This window comes from Drosophila albomicans, chromosome 4 (assembly GCF_009650485.2).
Source record: "Drosophila albomicans strain 15112-1751.03 chromosome 4, ASM965048v2, whole genome shotgun sequence".
Lineage (NCBI taxonomy): Eukaryota > Metazoa > Arthropoda > Insecta > Diptera > Drosophilidae > Drosophila > Drosophila albomicans.
The window spans coordinates 684,556-690,555 of record NC_047630.2 but is presented as its reverse complement, the minus strand read 5'-3'; positions in this window follow the sequence as shown (position 1 = coordinate 690,555).

Below are 6,000 nucleotides of genomic sequence, written 5' to 3'. Positions count from 1 at the left end.
AAAATACGAGAACGCCAAGATTAAGAAACTTGACTAGTCAGCAAGGTTGCACGCACCACGTAGCAAGAACAGCTGACTTTCAACGGCTGGTGCAAGTCGAAGGCTGCACAATAAAATACCAATTAAATATTTTCGATGTCTAGGGACTTTTATAAGCTGGAAATAATTGTAACATTATTGATACATTAACATGAACTTCTTAGGTTTTGGCCAAAATAAAGGAATTTCATCCCAATGTGCACTGGTTATAAACTATTACTATAATCGATCAACAAAAAAATAGTGTTTAATTCGTTCTTCTCGCTTATGACTAATCGTACTAACTTAATTCGAACCCCCATACTAAGTCCCGAAGAAGAAAACAAGCCAGTGAAGCACAAAGACAGCGAACAATCAAGAGACAATACAATAAAAAGTTAAACAGACTACTATTTGAAGCTGGAAAATAACCTCCTGGTCCTATGTCAAATGGACAGAAACGACAGAAAAACGTTAATATACAAACAAACAACGACGAATTGCAGAACCCTCCGCAGAAACTGACGCTCTCACAACTAGCTATGAACAAGCAGTTGTGAGAGCGAGACTCATACAGATGTAGAACAAACAATAGAAGAAAACGATGAACAAGTGGACCAGTATGACAACAAACACGTACGAATTTTATGATTACTCTGTTGTTAATTTTGTAGAATAAATAATTCATCTCTACTTTACTGAATCCAGCAGAAACTACATCAAATCTACATTTGTAAAAACCCTCTTTCCAAATAAAAAAATCTTTTTATGGCGTCTCAATAGGGGAAAGAAAAAATTTTCGAAACAGTAAATGCAATAGTCCCAAAAACAACTCACCTGTCAGAAACTCAGAAAGCAAAGCTTAGCCAACTCTTAAAAAAATTTCCAAATGTCTTTGCCAACCTAAACCAGAAACTCACCTACACTACTAGCCCACAAGGCACAATAAGATTATCATCGGATACCCCTGTACATTCAAAGTGAGCATCCAATAACAGTGAAAGACGAAGTGAATAAACAGATAAAAGAGCTTGTTTGTAGGGGGGCGAGTAGTATCGAGTAGATACCCTGCAGAACTGGAGGTGTCGATTGGCCATGGGTAAGTGCTTACCTCGCCGATCACTACATGGGTACTTACTAAAGTGACCCTATAGTAAACGAACGTCGAACCACCTAGTCGACTCGAGTTTGCGATTGGCCATGGGTAAGTGCTTACCCCGTCGATCACTACATGGGTACTTACTAGATTGACCCTAGTAAACGAACGTCGAACCACGTAGTTAATAAATGTATGCGTATAAAAGCATAAGTACAAAATAACGGCAGGCATCGCTTTTGTTTTTGTTATTTTGTGGAATGGGCATACACAAGATTAAAGACAAAACTTCGATTACGCTTTACATCGTTGTTTGCTTACGCGTCTTTGTTTTATTTTGCTCAAACGCAGCTGTGTTTGCTGGCTGATGAAAGTTTTGCAAGCATTTGAGTTGAGAAGTGCAAAGCGGATCCGCGATCAATTATTTGGTGAGCTACTTAAAAAATAATTTATGTATGTATTATATGTTTAATGTGCACTTTGTCACTATCGATACAAGTACTTACTTCACAGACCCTTCAATGGGGTCCGATGTAAGCACTTATTTTACCGGCCGTTTCATGGGGTCTAATGTAAATACTTTCTTTAAAGACCCTAATATGTTGCGCTATTTGACTAGTTCGTGGGTAATCGAGGCGGTGGCGATTGACCCTATTTGCGGACATTTCGTAAAAAAACGAAATTAAAGTAGTGGTGGTCTGCTGGTAAGTGCTTATTTCACCAGCAACGAACTAGCGCTCAGAGCTGCAGGGTAAGTAAGAACACTTTCACTTTGCTAATTTTGATTTGTAACTTGCACAATCACGTCTTTATTAAAACTTGTAGAAAGAATACTTGTAGTTCACACAAAGAAAGTAGAACATATTATATACTATGAAAAAGGCACTAAAAGTGGTCAGGGTGACAAACATGAGGAGAAACTAGATCAGTGTGACTGCGCGTGTGACCTTCTATACTAACTTTGTCAAACCGTTGGTGCTCGGCAGGATGCCAGATTGAATGATGTGGGGATACACATCAGTGCCGAGCACCAAGGACACCACCGATGGCTGGAACCAGCGTTCGTCGGCAAGCGGAATGCTGCGAAACTGCTCCAAGTTCTCGCCATCGACAGGTCGGAGGGGGTGCGGCGGCAAAGTTGGGAATCAACCTGCAGCAGCACCTTTCGACGGAAGTCTGATGTCCGCGAGCGGATGATCGCCGTGCAGACGCCCTTCGTACCAACGCGGGTGACGGATAGTCGATAGGCCGTTGCTAATGATGCGCTGATACGGCTGGTCGCAGTGCACGGGTCGATCAGTGCTCGCATCTCGAACGTTTTACATCCGGTGTCGATAAGGATGTTGGCCGTCGGCAGGATGCTCACAGCCTGCAACAAGGATGAGAGCGATGTCGGAAAAGCCCCCTCGGGCGGAAGTGAGGCCGGTCGATAGAAGGACGGCGAACGGGAAAGTGACCGTGCTGGAGTTGAAGACCGAGCCGGTTCCGGTTGGTCGTCGCGTCGTCGCTGACGACTGGGGCGCAGTGGTGTCATGTGCGCTTTTTTCCCGTCAGATTTGGATTTTTTTGAAGTGTGATTGCGGGAAAAATATGAAAACAGCGGGCAGCGGGAATTCTGGCTTTTTGACCAAAGTTAAGGACCTTTTTCTTTAGTTTACTTTTACTCAAGTTTTAGTGATGTTTAAATTGAATTTAACAGCTGAAATGTTAAAAATATATTTCTATCGACAAAATATCGATATTTACTTGTATCAAATAACTTCCCTCAAAAGTTTGCACCTAAATTGGAGCGATTTGCATAACTAACATTGTGAAATTCGCTTGCGCTAAAACTAATTGACGATGCCAAAGGAAGTCTACAAGCTACGAATGGTTTTGGAATTTTTTTTCTGTTTTATTTTCTTATCTGATCATTTTTTTTTTTTTTTTTTACTGTATGTTTTATATTTTGAATCTTCTCTTACGAGACTAACAAAATGTGTTTAAATCTTAAAAATACTACATTATTCTAACAGTTTCTTAAACTGTATTTATGGTAGGCGGTCCTAGTAATTGTCGCTGGATGAGACGGTCGTTACGACGAAGGCGGAAACGGCTGCATACTAATGTTAGTGCTCTAGCAAGGTGATTTGGATGGTTCGACAGCTTGATGTAGTAATTTTCCATGTGTTGTGCTATTTCATCTCGGACGGGAAGTATATTCAAGTCTCTCTGAATGTTTTCACTCCGAACGTACCACGGTGCCCCGGTGATAGTTCTAAGGATCTTTGCTTGGGCTCTCTGCACGATCTCTACGTTGCTGTTGCTGGCGCTCCCCCACAACTGAGAGCCATAAGTCTAGATTGGTTTCAGAACGGAGTTATAGAGCAGTACCTTGTAATCCAGACTAAGGGGGGAGCGTGAGTTTATAAGCCAATGCAGACTATTTGCCTTCAGCCTTAGGTGAGTTCGTTTAGCTTCAATGTGCGTGCGCCAGGTGAGCCGTCTGTCGAGATGTACGCCAAGATACGTTACTTCATCTGATTGGGGAAGCACGGTGTTGTTTAGTGTAAGGTTGGGGCAATTTCGTCTATTTAAAGTAAAAGCTACATTTTTGCTCATTTACTTTTATACGCCAGTCTGAGAGCCATTTCTCTACAGCGTCTAGATGGGTCGCAAGTTGCGCTGAAGCTTGTTGTGGAAACTTAGATTGGCTAAGGATCGCGGTGTCGTCGGCAAACGTAGACATAGTCAGTTGTCTACTCGTAGGGATATCAGAAGTGTAGAGTAGATATAAAGTCGGCCCGAGAACGCTGCCTTGAGGAACACCAGCTTCGATATAATGTTCAGCTGACATGACGGTATTGCATCTCACTACAAATATCCTGTTGTAAAGATATGACTTCAAGAGTTTATGCGTGCTATTAGGGAGCATTATTTTGATTTTGTGCATTAGGCCGTCAAGCCATACTCTGTCGAATGCTTGAGAGACGTCCAAAAATACCGCAGTGCAGTACTCCCTATTCTCGAATGCTGTTCGAATTTCTGATGTTATGCGGTTCACCTGTTCGATAGTTCCATGCTTTTCGCGAAAACCGAATTGATGTGCTGGGATACTATTATGTCGTCTTAAGTATGGTATGATACGGGTTAAAAGGCATTTCTCAAAGAGTTTTGATAGACACGAAAGTAGGCTTATTGGTCTGTATGAGGAGGTGAGAGTGTGGTCTTTTCCTGGCTTTGGTATCATTATGATGATTGACTTTTTCCACCTCTTCGGGAAGCAGCCGATTCTTGTGCTGTTAGAGGTTAGCATGACGGGGGTGTCATTACTAACTGGCTGTTGGTTTAGGCCAAAGAGTACAGGCGAGTGGTCTGATGATAGATCCGGTAGAGAACAGGCGCTAATCAGATTACGTGGGATGTTTTTTGTAACTGCGAAGTCAATCAAGTCTGGCAATTTTCTTGGATCCCTAGGCCAGTGAGTTGGTGAACCAGGGGAAACGCAGTCAAGCTTGTTGCTATTGATTTTTGCAACGTTACCCATTTTCGAACTCTGTGGACTTTGTTTTCTTTTAATGTTTACGTAGCGATCCATGCCAGTCTGTATGGTCGAACCTTGCTTTTTACTTGGTGCGTTTGTCAGTGCTAACTCAGCTGACACAGCAGGTGGAACGATCGACGGTATCGGGTATACAGACGAAACTGATGTTGTTGTTGTCGTCATTGCATTTACAGTTGCAACTGACGTCACTGTGCTAATAACCGTGGCCAGACATGTGAGCAGTTGGGGCGAGGCAAAGCAAGGAAGGGGGGAAACACATTTATCGCTTACCTCGCTTTGCGCTGTCGGTAACGCAGACGGAGAGAGAGAGTGCGCCCGTTCGTTGAGAGTAGGCTTGAGTTCGTTTTTCGGTGTTGGGGTTAACGCTCGCGGTTGATCGGCAGAAGCGTTTGTTTTTGCTGATTCGTCTGCATCTGTCGACACAAAAGTGAAATATGCATTGCTAAGAGAGCGCCGACGCTCGTCTAGCTGACGTTGGCGCTGCGACCGAAGCTCGCTTTGGTTCATCACCTTATTTACTTTATGTTGATTTTATATGTTTATTATTATTAGTTACAAAAGTGCACTAGTTTTAAACACAAAATAAAAGTAAGTTGCGACTTTTCATCGCACTAAGCGTCTTTTCGCCGTTTGTCTTGATTGATATCGGGTTTTTTTTTTTTTTTTTTTTTGTATAATTGGTTGTCTTCCGGAGCACAAAGTGAAATAAAAAACACGTCTGCACTCGTTGACGTTCGAATTATAATTATAAATTACAATTATAATTGCAAACCAAAAAATGAAATGAATGAATGAATTTACATATGTATATATTTTATCTTAAAACAGAACAAGTTCCTAAAATCAATCTTAGCTCTAAATATTGTGCTCATCCAAAGCCTTAAGAATAACCTTTTCAGTTTATGTTTTTTTTCACTGTAAAGATGGTCGCACGTGACATCTGTCAGAGAATTACCAATTATATTTTATATTACGTATTGAACTGAGGGTTTATAAATGAAAAACATATACCACATTGCTTTATAAATATAAGCTTTTTTCTTAACTTTTTTCTCTGGAATTCCGCTTTTTTTTAGCTTTTTGTTTTCGCTGATCCAACTTTTTTTGCTTAGAAAAAAATGACACCACTGCTGGGGCGAGCGCTGCGTGCCTCCTTGAAGTGCAGGAGCGTGTGGTGGTTCTTCTGACACACCCTGCAGCTTCCCGCGCTGCGGCTGGATTGCCCGGAGTGTTGGTGGGCCAGACAGTTAGAGCAGTACTTAATAATCAGTACTGCTCTCAACCGTTTCTCAGCTGTCAGCCTGAGAAAGCACTGGCACTTACGTAGTGGGTGGATCCCACG